General features: G+C 51.9%; 1 protein-coding gene across 1 annotated transcript in view; it reads right to left on the bottom strand.

Moving 5' to 3' along the window:
* Window positions 1-14,040, bottom strand: part of SUPT16H (SPT16 homolog, facilitates chromatin remodeling subunit) — a 263,510-nt gene that overhangs the window by 198,307 nt on the left and 51,163 nt on the right. The gene's annotated exons all lie outside the window — the stretch shown is intronic.

Below are 14,040 nucleotides of genomic sequence, written 5' to 3'. Positions count from 1 at the left end.
GGCATATGTGCATGAGCACTATGCCCCTACAGTGTCTAAGCAAAACCTTAGACATTGTAAGTGCAGGGTAGCCATAAGAATATATGGTCTGGGAGTCTGTCAAAAACGAACTCCACAGCTCCATAATGGCTACACTGAATACTGGGAAGTTTAGTATCAAACTTCTCAGAATAATAAACCCACACTGATGCCAGTGTTGGATTTATTAAAAAATGCACACAGAGGGCATCTTAGAGATACCCCCTGTATTTTACCCAATTGTTCAGTGCAGGACTGACTGGTCTCTGCCAGCAAGCTGCTGAGAGACTAGTTTCTGACCCCATGCGGTGAGAGCCTTTGTGCTCTCTGAGGACAGAAACAAAGCCTGCTCTGGGTGGAGGTGCTTCACACCTCCCCCCTGCAGGAACTGTAACACCTAGCAGTGAGCTTCAAAGGCTCAAGCTTCGTGTTACAATGCCCCAGGGCACTCCAGCTAGTGGAGATGCCCGCCTCCTGGACCCAGCCCCCACTTTTGGCGGCAAGTCCAGGAGAGATAATGAGAAAAACAAGGAGGAGTCACTGGCCAGTCAGGACAGCCCCTAAGGTGTCCTGAGCTGAGGTGACTGACTTTTAGAAATCCTCCATCTTGTAGAAGGAGGATTCCCCCAATAGGAATAGGGATGTGCCCCCCTCCCCTCAGGGAGGAGGCACAAAGAGGGTGTACCCACCCTCAGGGCTAGTAGCCATTGGCTACATAACCCCCCAGACCTAAACACGCCCTTAAATTTAGTATTTAAGGGCTTCCCTGAACCTAAGAATTTAGATTCCTGAAACTACAAGAAGAAGAGTGTAGGAAGTTGGCTCTGTATGTGCTATATCAAAGTAAGGAATAGCATGCACAGAGTCCAAGGGTTCCCCTTAGAGGTAAGATAGTGGCAAAGAGAGATAATACTAATGCTCTATTTTGTGGTAGTGTGGTCGAGCAGTAGGCTTATCCAAGGAGTAGTGTTAAGCATTTGTTGTACATACACAGACAATAAATGAGGTACACACACTGTAAAGAAATGGCTCCCTGTTGCAGTTACCCCCCACTTTTTGCCTGATACTGATGCTGACTTGACTGAGAAGTGTGCTGAGACCCTGCTAACCAGGCCCCAGCACCAGTGTTCTTTCATCTAAAATGTACCATTGATTCCACAATTGGCACACCCTGGCATCCAGATAAGTCCCTTGTAACTGGTACCTCTGGTACCAAGGGCCCTGATGCCACGGAAGGTCTCTAAGGGCTGCAGCATGTGTTATGCCACCCTGAAGACCCCTCACTCAGCACAGACACACTGCTTGCCAGCTTGTGTGTGCTAGTGAGGACAAAACGAGTAAGTCGACATGGCACTCCCCTCAGGGTGCCATGCCAGCCTCTCACTGCCTATGCAGTATAGGTAAGACACCCCTCTAGCAGGCCTTACAGCCCCAAGGCAGGGTGCACTATACCATAGGTGAGGGTACCAGTGCATGAGCACTGTACCCCTACAGTGTCTAAGCAAAACCTTAGACATTGTAAGTGCAGGGTAGCCATAAGAGTATATGGTCTGGGAGTCTGTTTTACACGAACTCCACAGCACCATAATGGCTACACTGAAAACTGGGAAGTTTGGTATCAAACTTCTCAGTACAATAAATGCACACTGATGCCAGTGTCCATTTTATTGTAAAATACACCACAGAGGGCACCTTAGAGGTGCTCCCTGAAACTTAACCAACTATCTGTGTAGGCTGACTGGTTCCAGCAGCCTGCCACACTAGAGACATGTTGCTGGCCCCATGGGGAGAGTGCCTTTGTCACCCTGAGGCCAGTAACAAAGCCTGCACTGGGTGGAGATGCAAACACCTCCCCCAGGCAGGAGCTGTAACACCTGGCGGTGAGCCTCAAAGGCTCACCCCTTTGTCACAGCACAGCAGGGCACTCCAGCTTAGTGGAGTTGCCCGCCCCCTCCGGCCACGGCCCCCACTTTTGGCGGCAAGGCTGGAGGAAACAAAGAAAGCAACAAGGAGGAGTCACTGACCAGTCAGGACAGCCCCTAAGGTGTCCTGAGCTGAAGTGACTAACTTTTAGAAATCCTCCATCTTGCAGATGGAGGATTCCCCCAATAGGATTAGGGATGTGCCCCCCTCCCCTTGGGAGGAGGCACAAAGAGGGTGTACCCACCCTCAGGGCTAGTAGCCATTGGCTACTAACCCCCCCCGACCTAAACACGCCCTTAAATTTAGTATTTAAGGGCTCTCCCTGAACCTAGAAACTAGATTCCTGCAACTACAAGAAGAAGGACTGCTGAGCTGACAAACCCCTGCAGAGGAAGAACAGAAGACACCAACTGCCTTGGCCCCAGACTTACCGGCCTGTCTCCTGCCTTCCAAAGAAACCTGCTCCAGCGACGCTTTCCAAGGGACCAGCGACCTCTGAATCCTCTGAGGACTGCCCTGCTTCGAAAAAGACAAGAAACTCCCGAGGACAGCGGCACTGCTCCAAAAGAACTGCAACTTTGTAACAAGGAGCAGATTTAAAGACCCCTGCAACTCCCCGCAAGAAGCGTGAGACTTGCAACACTGCACCCGGCGACCCCGACTCGACTGGTGGAGAACAACCAACTCAGGGAGGACCCTCCGGCGAGACTACGACTGAGTAACCAAAGTTGTCCCCCCTGAGCCCCCACAGCGACGCCTGCAGAGGGAATCCCAGGCTCCCCCTGACCGCGACTGTCTGAACTCCATTTCCCGACGGCTGGAAAAGACCCTGCACCCGCAGCCCCCAGCCCCTAAAGAAACGGAACTTCTGTGCAGGAGTGACCCTCAGGAGGCCCTCTCCCTTGCCCAGGTGGTGGCTACCCCGAGGAGCCCCCCCCCTTGCCTGCCTGCATCGCTGAAGAGACCCCTTGGTCTCCCATTGAAACCTGAAGGAAACCCGATGCGTGTTTGCACACTGCACCCGGCCGCCCCCGCGCTGCTGAGGGTGTACTTTCTGTGCTACTTTGTGTCCCCCCCGGTGCCCTACAAAACCCCCCTGGTCTGCCCTCCGAAGACGCGGGTACTTACCTGCTGGCAGACTGGAACCGGGGCACCCCCTTCTCTCCATTGAAGCCTATGTGTTTTGGGCACCTCTGACCTTTGCACCTGACCGGCCCTGAGCTGCTGGTGTGATAACTTTGGGGTTGCTCTGAACCCCCAACGGTGGGCTACCTTGGACCAAAAACTGAAACCTGAGACTTGTAAGTGATTTACTTACCTGACAAAACTAACAATAACTTACCTCCCCCAGGAACTGTGAAAATTGCACTAAGTGTCCACTTTTAAAACAGCTTATTGTGTTTTATGTAAAAAGTATACATGCTAAAGTAATGATTCAAAGTTCCTAGAGTACTTACCTGCAATACCTTTCAAATGAGATATTACATGTAAAATTTTAACCTGTGGTTCTTAAAATAAACTAAGAAAAGATTTTTCTATAACAAAACCTATTGGCTGGATTTGTCTCTGAGTGTGTGTAGGAAGTTGGCTCTGTATGTGCTATTTCAAAGTAAGGAATAGCATGCACAGAGTCCAAGGGTTCCCCTTAGAGGTAAGATAGTGGCAAAAAGAGATAATACTAATGCTCTATTTTGTGGTAGTATGGTCGAGCAGTAGGCTTATCCAAGGAGTAGTGTTAAGCATTTGTTGTACATACACATAGACAATAAATGAGGTACACACACTCAGAGACAAATCCAGCCAATAGGTTTTTGTATAGAAAAATATCTTTTCTTAGTTTATTTTAAGAACCACAGGTTCAAATTCTACATGTAATATCTCATTCGAAAGGTATTGCAGGTAAGTACTTTAGGAACTTCAAATCATCAAAATTGCATGTATACTTTTCAAGTTATTCACAAATAGCTGTTTTAAAAGTGGACACTTAGTGCAATTTTCACAGTTCCTAGGGGAGGTAAGTATTTGTTAGGTTAACCAGGTAAGTAAGACACTTACAGGGCTTAGTTCTTGGTCCAAGGTAGCCCACCGTTGGGGGTTCAGAGCAACCCCAAAGTCACCACACCAGCAGCTCAGGGCCGGTCAGGTGCAGAGTTCAAAGTGGTGCCCAAAACACATAGGCTAGAATGGAGAGAAGGGGGTGCCCCGGTTCCGGTCTGATTGCAGGTAAGTACCCGCGTCTTCGGAGGGCAGACCAGGGGGGTTTTGTAGGGCACCGGGGGGGACACAAGCCCACACAGAAATTTCACCCTCAGCAGCGCGGGGGGCGGCCGGGTGCAGTGTAGAAACAAGCGTTGGGTTTGTAATGGAAGTCAATGGGAGATCTAGAGATCTCTTCAGCGCTGCAGGCAGGCAAGGGGGGGGTTCCTCGGGGAAACCTCCACTTGGTCAAGGGAGAGGGACTCCTGGGGGTCACTCCTCCAGTGAAAGTCCGGTCCTTCAGGTCCTGGGGGCTGCGGGTGCAGGGTCTCTCCCAGGTGTCGGGACTTAGGATTCAAAGAGTCGCGGTCAGGGGAAGCCTCGGGATTCCCTCTGCAGGCGGCGCTGTGGGGGCTCAGGGGGGACAGGTTTTTGTACTCACAGTCTTAGAGTAGTCCTGGGGTCCCTCCTGAGGTGTTGGATCGCCACCAGCCGAGTCGGGGTCGTCGGGTGCAGTGTTGCAAGTCTCACGCTTCTTGCGGGGGGCTTGCAGGGTTCTTTAAAGCTGCTGGAAACAAAGTTGCAGCTTTTCTTGGAGCAGGTCCGCTGTCCTCGGGAGTTTCTTGTCTTTTCGAAGCAGGGGCAGTCCTCAGAGGATGTCGAGGTCGCTGGTCCCTTTGGAAGGCGTCGCTGGAGCAGGATATTTGGAAGGCAGGAGACAGGCCGGTGAGTTTCTGGAGCCAAGGCAGTTGTCGTCTTCTGGTCTTCCTCTGCAGGGGTTTTCAGCTAGGCAGTCCTTCTTCTTGTAGTTGCAGGAATCTAATTTTCTAGGGTTCAGGGTAGCCCTTAAATACTAAATTTAAGGGCGTGTTTAGGTCTGGGGGGTTAGTAGCCAATGGCTACTAGCCCTGAGGGTGGGTACACCCTCTTTGTGCCCCCTCCCAAGGGGAGGGGGTCACAATCCTAACCCTATTGGGGGAATCCTCCATCTGCAAGATGGAGGATTTCTAAAAGTCAGAGTCACCTCAGCTCAGGACACCTTAGGGGCTGTCCTGACTGGCCAGTGACTCCTCCTTGTTGCTTTCTTTGTTCCCTCCAGCCTTGCCGCCAAAAGTGGGGGCCGTGGCCGGAGGGGGCGGGCAACTCCACTAAGCTGGAGTGCCCTGCTGGGCTGTGACAAAGGGGTGAGCCTTTGAGGCTCACCGCCAGGTGTTACAGCTCCTGCCTGGGGGAGGTGTTAGCATCTCCACCCAGTGCAGGCTTTGTTACTGGCCTCAGAGTGACAAAGGCACTCTCCCCATGGGGCCAGCAACATGTCTCTAGTGTGGCAGGCTGCTGGAACCAGTCAGCCTACACAGATAGTCGGATAGGTTTCAGGGGGCACCTCTAAGGTGCCCTCTGGGGTGTATTTTACAATAAAATGTACACTGGCATCAGTGTGCATTTATTGTGCTGAGAAGTTTGATACCAAACTTCCCAGTTTTCAGTGTAGCCATTATGGTGCTGTGGAGTTCGTGTTTGACAGACTCCCAGACCATATACTCTTATGGCTACCCTGCACTTACAATGTCTAAGGTTTTGTTTAGACACTGTAGGGGTACCATGCTCATGCACTGGTACCCTCACCTATGGTATAGTGCACCCTGCCTTAGGGCTGTAAGGCCTGCTAGAGGGGTGTCTTACCTATACTGCATAGGCAGTGAGAGGCTGGCATGGCACCCTGAGGGAAGTGCCATGTCGACTTACTCGTTTTGTCCTCACTAGCACACACAAGCTGGCAAGCAGTGTGTCTGTGCTGAGTGAGAGGTCTCCAGGGTGGCATAAGACATGCTGCAGCCCTTAGAGACCTTCCTTGGCATCAGGGCCCTTGGTACTAGAAGTACCAGTTACAAGGGACTTATCTGGATGCCAGGGTCTGCCAATTGTGGATACAAAAGTACAGGTTAGGGAAAGAACACTGGTGCTGGGGCCTGGTTAGCAGGCCTCAGCACACTTTCAATTGTAAACATAGCATCAGCAAAGGCAAAAAGTCAGGGGGCAACCATGCCAAGGAGGCATTTCCTTACAGTGTGTGTACCTCATTTATTGCCTGTGTGTATGTACAACAAATGCTTAACACTACTCCTTGGATAAGCCTACTGCTCGACCACACTACCACAAAATAGAGCATTAGTATTATCTCTTTTTACCACTATTTTACCTCTAAGGGGAACCCTTGGACTCTGTGCATGCTATTCCTTACTTTGAAATAGCACATACAGAGCCAACTTCCTACACACACTCAGAGACAAATCCAGCCAATAGGTTTTGTTATAGAAAAATATATTTTCTTAGTTTATTTTAAGAACCACAGGTTCAAATTTTACATGTAATATCTCATTTGAAAGGTATTGCAGGTAAGTACTTTAGGAACTTTGAATAATTTCATTAGCATGTATACTTTTTACATAAAACACAATAAGCTGTTTTAAAAGTGGACACTTAGTGCAATTTTCACAGTTCCTGGGGGAGGTAAAGTAATGTTAGGTTTAACAGGTAATTAAGTCACTTACAGGTTTCAGTTTTTGGTCCAAGGTAGCCCACCGTTGGGGGTTCAGAGCAACCCCAAAGTTATCACACCAGCAGCTCAGGGCCGGTCAGGTGCAAAGGTCAAAGAGGTGCCCAAAACACATAGGCTTCAATGGAGAGAAGGGGGTGCCCCGGTTCCAGTCTGCCAGCAGGTAAGTACCCGCGTCTTCGGAGGGCAGACCAGGGGGGTTTTGTAGGGCACCGGGGGGGACACAAAGTAGCACAGAAAGTACACCCTAAGCAGCGCGGGGGCGGCCGGGTGCAGTGTGCAAACACGCGTCGGGTTTCCTTCGGGTTTCAATGGGGGACCAAGGGGTCTCTTCAGCGATGCAGGCAGGCAAGGGGGTGGGGGGGCTCCTCGGGGTAGCCACCACCTGGGCAAGGGAGAGGGCCTCCTGGGGGTCACTCCTGCACAGAAGTTCCGTTTCTTTAGGAGCTGGGGGCTGCGGGTGCAGGGTCTTTTCCAGCCGTCGGGAAATGGAGTTTAGACAGTCGCGGTCAGGGGGAGCCTGGGGATTCCCTCTGCAGGCGTCGCTGTGGGGGCTCAGGGGGGACAACTTTGGTTACTCACAGTCGTAGAGTCGCCGGAGGGTCCTCCCTGAGTTGGTTGTTCTCCACCAGTCGAGTCGGGGTCGCCGAGTGCAGAGTTGCAAGTCTCACGCTTCTTGCGGGGAGTTGCAGGGGTCTTTAAATCTGCTCCTTGTTACAAAGTTGCAGTTCTTTTGGAGCAGTGCCGCTGTCCTCTGGAGTTTGTCTTTTTCGAAGCAGGGCAGTCCTCAGAGGATTCAGAGGTCGCTGGTCCCTTGGAAAGCGTCGCTGGAGCAGGTTTCTTTGGAAGGCAGGAGACAGGCCGGTAAGTCTGGGGCCAAGGCAGTTGGTGTCTTCTATTCTTCCTCTGCAGGGGTTTGTCAGCTCAGCAGTCCTTCTTGTAGTTGCAGGAATCTAGTTTCTAGGTTCAGGGAGAGCCCTTAAATACTAAATTTAAGGGCGCGTTTAGCTCTGGGGGGTTAGTAGCCAATGGCTACTAGCCCGGAGGGTGGGTACACCCTCTTTGTGCCTCCTCCCAAGGGGAGGGGGGCACATCCCTAATCCTATTGGGGGAATCCTCCATCTGCAAGATGGAGGATTTCTAAAAGTTAGAGTCACTTCAGCTCAGGACACCCTAGGGGCTGTCCTGACTGGCCAGTGACTCCTCCTTGTTGCTTTCTTTGTTTCCTCCAGCCTTGCCGCCAAAAGTGGGGGCCGTGGCCGGAGGGGGCGGGCAACTCCACTAAGCTGGAGTGTCCTGCGGTGCTGTGACAAAGGGGTGAGCCTTTGAGGCTCACCGCCAGGTGTTACAGCTCCTGCCTGGGGGAGGTGTTAGCATCTCCACCCAGTGCAGGCTTTGTTACTGGCCTCAGAGTGACAAAGGCACTCTCCCCATGGGGCCAGCAACATGTCTCTAGTGTGGCAGGCTGCTGGAACCAGTCAGCCTACACAGATAGTCGGTTAAGTTTCAGGGGGCACCTCTAAGGTGCCCTCTGTGGTGTATTTTACAATAAAATGTACACTGGCATCAGTGTGCATTTATTGTGCTGAGAAGTTTGATACCAAACTTCCCAGTTTTCAGTGTAGCCATTATGGTGCTGTGGAGTTCGTGTAAAACAGACTCCCAGACCATATACTCTTATGGCTACCCTGCACTTACAATGTCTAAGGTTTTGCTTAGACACTGTAGGGGCACACTGCTCATGCACTGGTACCCTCACCTATGGTATAGTGCACCCTGCCTTAGGGCTGTAAGGCCTGCTAGAGGGGTGTCTTACCTATACTGCATAGGCAGTGAGAGGCTGGCATGGCACCCTGAGGGGAGTGCCATGTCGACTTACTCATTTTGTTCTCACTAGCACACACAAGCTGGCAAGCAGTGTGTCTGTGCTGAGTGAGGGGTCTCCAGGGTGGCATAAGACATGCTGCAGCCCTTAGAGACCTTCCCTGGCATCAGGGCCCTTGGTACCAGAGGTACCAGTTACAAGGGACTTATCTGGATGCCAGGGTGTGCCAATTGTGGAATCAAAAGTACAGGTTAGGGAAAGAACACTGGTGCTGGGGCCTGGTTAGCAGGCCTCAGCACACTTTCAATTGTAAACATAGCATCAGCAAAGGCAAAAAGTCAGGGGGCAACCATGCCAAGGAGGCATTTCCTTACAAAGAGAACTGCTGAGCTGAAAAACCCCCGCAGAGGAAGAACAGACACCACCAACTGCCTTGGCCCCAGACTTACCGGCCTGTCTCCTGCCTTCCAAAGAAACCTGCTCCAGCGACGCTTTCCAAGGGACCAGCGACCTCTGAATCCTCTGAGGACTGCCCTGCTTCGAAAAAGACAAGAAACTCCAGAGGACAGCGGCACTGCTCCAAAAGAACTGACTCTTTGTTACAAGGAGCAGATTTAAAGACCCCTGCAACTTCCCGCAAGAAGCGTGAGACTTGCAACACTGCACCCGGCGACCCCGACTCGACTGGTGGAGAACAACCAACTCAGGGAGGACCCTCCGGCGACTCTACGACTGAGTAACCAAAGTTGTCCCCCCTGATCCCCCACAGCGACGCCTGCAGAGGGAATCCCCAGGCTCCCCCTGACCGCAACTGTCTGAACTCCATTTCCCGACGGCTGGAAAAGACCCTGCACCCGCAGCCCCCAGCCCCTAAAGAAACGGAACTTCTGTGCAGGAGTGACCCCCAGGAGGCCCTCTCCCTTGCCCAGGTGGTGGCTACCCCGAGGAGCCCCCACCTTGCCTGCCTGCATTGCTGAAGAGACCCCTTGGTCTCCCATTGAAAACTAAAGGAAACCCGACGCTTGTTTGCACACTGCACCCGGCCGCCCCCGCGCTGCTGAGGGTGTACTTTCTGTGTGGACTTGTCCCCCCCGGTGCCCTACAAAACCCCCCTGATCTGCCCTCCGAAGACACGGGTACTTACCTGCTGGCAGACTGGAACCGGGGCACCCCCTTCTCTCCATTGAAGCCTATGTGTTTTGGGCAACTCTTTGACATTTGCACCTGACCGGCCCTGAGCTGCTGGTGTGATAACTTTGGGGTTGCTCTGAACCCCAAACGGTGGGCTACCTTGGACCAAAAACTGAAACCTGTAAGTGACTTACTTACCTGTTAAAACTAACAATACTTTACCTCCCCCAGGAACTGTGAAAATTGCACTGTGTCCACGTTTAAAACAGCTTATTGTGTTTTATGTAAAAAGTATACATGCTAATGTAATGATTTAAAGTTCGTAAAGTACTTACCTGCAATACCTTTCAAATGAGATATTACATGTAGAATTTGAACCTGTGGTTCTTAAAATAAACTAAGAAAAGATATTTTTCTATAACAAAACCTATTGGCCTGGATTTGTCTCTGAGTGTGTGTTCCTCATTTGTTGCCTGTGTGTATGTACAACAAATGCTTAACACTACTCCTTTGATAAGCCTACTGCTCGACCACACTACCACAAAATAGAGCATTAGTATTATCTCTTTTTGCCACTATCTTACCTCTAAGGGGAACCCTTGGACTCTGTGCATGCTATTCCTTACTTTGAAATAGCACATACAGAGCCAACTTCCTACAGTCTGGGAGTCTGTTTTACACGAACTCCACAGCACCATAATGGCTACACTGAAAACTGGGAAGTTTGGTATCAAACTTCCCAGCACAATAAATGCACACTGATGCCAGTGTACATTTTATTGTAAACTACACCCCAGAGGGCACCTTAGAAGTGTCCCCTGAAACTGTATCCAACTACCTGTGTAGGCTGACTGGTTCCAGCAGCCTGCCACCCCGAGACATGTTGCTGGCCACATGGGGAGAGTGCCTTTGTCACTCTGTGGCCAGTAACAAAGCCTGCACTGGGTGGAGATGCTATCACCTCCCCCAGGCAGGAGCTGTAACACCTGGCGGTGAGCCTCACAAGCTCACCCCGTTTGTTCCAGCACCGCAGGACACTCCAGCTAGTGGAGTTGCCCGCCCCCTCCAGCCACGGGCCCACTTTTGGCGGCAAGGCCGGAGGAAATAATGAGAACAACAAGGAGGAGTCACTGGCCAGTCAGGACAGCCCCTAAGGTGTCCTGAGCTGAAGTGACTAACTTTTAGAAATCCTCTATCTTGCAGATGGAGGATTCCCCCAATAGGGATAGGAATGTGACCCCCTCCCCTTGGGAGGAGGCACAAAGAGGGTGTACCCACCCTCAGGGCTAGTAGCCATTGGCTACTAACCCCCCAGACCTAAACACGCCCTTAAATTTAGTATTTAAGGGCTCCCCTGAACCTAAGAGTTTAGATTCCTGCAACTTGAAGAAGAGGACTGCTGAGCTGAAAAACCCTGCAGAGAAAAAGAAGACACCAACTGCTTTGGCCCCAGCCCTACCGGCCTGTCTCCCTCCTTCAGAAGAAAACTGCTCCAGCAACGCTTTCCCCAGGACCAGCGACCTCTGAATCCTCAGAGAACTGCCCTGCTTCCAAAAGACCAAGAAACTCCCGAGGACAGCGGCCCTGTTCAACAAAGACTGCAACTTTGTTTCAGAGGAGCAGATTTAAAGACCCCTGCAATCCCCGCAAGAAGCGTGAGACTTGCAACACTGCACCCGGCGACCCCGACTCGACTGGTGAAGAAACAACGCTACAGGGAGGACCCTCCGGCGACTCCAAGACTGAGTAACCAAAGTTGTCCCCACAGAGCGGGGTTCAAGTTTGGGTCCTAAGTAGCCCACCGTTGGGGGTTCAGAGCAACCCAAAGGTACCACACCAGCAGCTCAGGGCCGGTCAGGTGCAGAGGTCAAAGTGGTGCCCAAAACACATAGGCTTCAATGGAGAAGGGGGTGCCCCGGTTCCAGTCTGCCAGCAGGTAAGTGCCCGCGTCTTCGGAGGGCAGACCAGGGGGGTTTTGTAGGGCACCGGGGGGGGGGGGGGACACACAAGTTAGCACAGAAAGTACACCCTCAGCAGCACGGGGGCAGCTGGGTGCAGTGTGCAAACATGCGTCAGGTTTCCAATGTAAATCAATGGGAGACCAAGGGGTCTCTTCAGCGATGCAGGCAGGCAAGGGGGGGGGGGGGGGGGGTGTTTCTCAGGGTAGCCACCACCTGGGCAAGGGAGAGGGCCTCCTGGGGGTCACTCCTGCACTGGAGTTCCAATCTTTCAGGTCCTGGGGGCTGCGGGTGCAGAGTCTTTACCAGGCGTCGGGATCTGGGAGTCAGGCAGTTGCGGTCAGGGGGAGCCTCGGGATTCCCTCTGCAGGCGTCGCTGAAGGGGCTCGGGGGGGGGGGGCAACTCTGGCTACTCACGGTCTCGCAGTCGCCGGGGAGTCCTCCCTGAAGTGTTGTTTCTCCACAAGTCAAGCTGGGGGCGTCGGGTGCAGAGTAGCAAGTCTCACGCTCCCGGCGGGAAACGCAGTTGTTTTAAAGTTGCTCCTTTGGAAACAAAGTTGCAGTCTTGGATGAACAGGGCCGCTGTCCTCTGGAGTTTCTTGGTCCTTCTAGAGCAGGGCAGTCCTCGGAGGATTCAGAGGTCACTGGTCCTGGGGAAAGCGTCGCTGGAGCAGTGTCTTTTAGAAGTGGAGAGACAGGCTGGTAGAGCTGGGGCCAAAGCAGTTGGTGACTGTCTTCTCTGCAGGGTTTTTCAGCTTAGCAGTCCTCTTCTTCTTAGGTTGCAGGAATCTGAGTTCCTAGGTTCAGGGGAGCCCTTAAATACTAAATTTAAGGGCGTGTTTAGGTCTGGGAGGTTAGTAGCCAATGGCTACTAGCCCTGAGGGTGGGTACACCCTCTTTGTGCCTCCTCCCATGGGGAGGGGGTCACATTCCTATCCCAATTGGGGGAATCCTCCATCTGCAAGGTGGAGGATTTCTAAAAGTCAGAGTCACCTCAGCTCAGGTTGCCTTAGGGGCTGTCCTGACTGGCCAGTGACTCCTCCTTGTTTTTCTCATTATCTCCTCTGGCCTTGCCACCAAAAGTGGGGCCGTGGCCGGAGGGGGCGGGCAACTCCACTAGCTGGAGTGCCCTGTGGTGCTGGAACAAAGGGGGTGATCCTTTGAGGCTCACCGCCAGGTGTTACAGCTCCTGCAAGGGGGAGGTGATAAGCATCTCTACCCAGTGCAGGCTTTGTTACTAGCCACAGAGTGACAAAGGCACTCTCCCCATGTGGCCAGCAACATGTCTCGAGTGTGGCAGGCTGTTAAAACCAGTCAGCCTATTAGGGTAGTTGGTTAAGGTTTCAGGGAGCACCTCTAAGGTGCCCTCTGGGGTGTAGTTTACAATAAAATGTACACTGGCATCAGTGTGCTGGGAAGTTTGATACAAAACTTCCCAGTTTTCAGTGTAGCCATTATGGTGCTGTGGAGTTCGTGTTTGACAGACTCCCAGACCATATACTCTTATGGCTACCCTGCACTTACAATGTCTAAGGTTTGGCTTAGACACTGTAAGGGCACAGTGCTCATGCACTTGTGCCATCACCTAAGGTATAGTGCACCCTGCCTTAGGGCTGTAAGGCCTGCTAGAGGGGTGACTTATCTATACTACATAGGCAGTGTGAGGTTGGCATTGGCACCCTGAGGGGAGTGCCATGTCGACTTACTCGTTTTGTCCTCACCAGCACACACAAGCTGGCAAGCAGTGTGTCTGTGCTGAGTGAGGGGTCCCTAGGGTGGCATAAGACATGCTGCATCCCTTAGAGACCTTCCCTGGCATCAGGGCCCTTGGTACCAGGGGTACCAGTTACAAGGGACTTACCTGGATGCCAGGGTGTACCAATTGTGGAAACAAAAGTACAGTTTAGGGAAAGAACACTGGTGCTGGGGCCTGGTTAGCAGGCCTCAGCACACTTTCAATTGTAAACATAGCATCAGCAAAGGCAAAAAGTCAGGGGGTAACCATGCCACGGAGGCATTTCCTTACAGGTACATTATGAAATGCTGTTGACCTAGCTATGACTTGCTGATATGAGGTGGACTCCTTAGGTGGTGATGGTTTAGCTGGGTAGAGATCCGGATCATTCAGTGTAATAGGATCCAGATCATACATGTCCCACGGATCTGGGTCATCTAACGTGTCTCCCAAGTCATGAGACCCTTGTGGTGGTGAGTTGGCTGGTGCAAATCCAGAGGGAGGGGGATGTGTTGGTGGAAGAGAAGGAGCTGGACAAGACGGAGGAGAACCACTTCATAAAATTACTTACAATAGCAAAACAAATTATTTGCATAGCTTAATGCACATGCTGTGAAATTGCCACTACATGAAATAAAGTCTATGTAAAACGCACTGGAGTGAAAGTGTTTTGGGATCCCCTTTTTTTTTTTGCCAT

This window comes from Pleurodeles waltl, chromosome 6, assembly GCF_031143425.1.
Source record: "Pleurodeles waltl isolate 20211129_DDA chromosome 6, aPleWal1.hap1.20221129, whole genome shotgun sequence".
Lineage (NCBI taxonomy): Eukaryota > Metazoa > Chordata > Amphibia > Caudata > Salamandridae > Pleurodeles > Pleurodeles waltl.
This window is presented reverse-complemented; position numbering and strand designations above follow the sequence as displayed.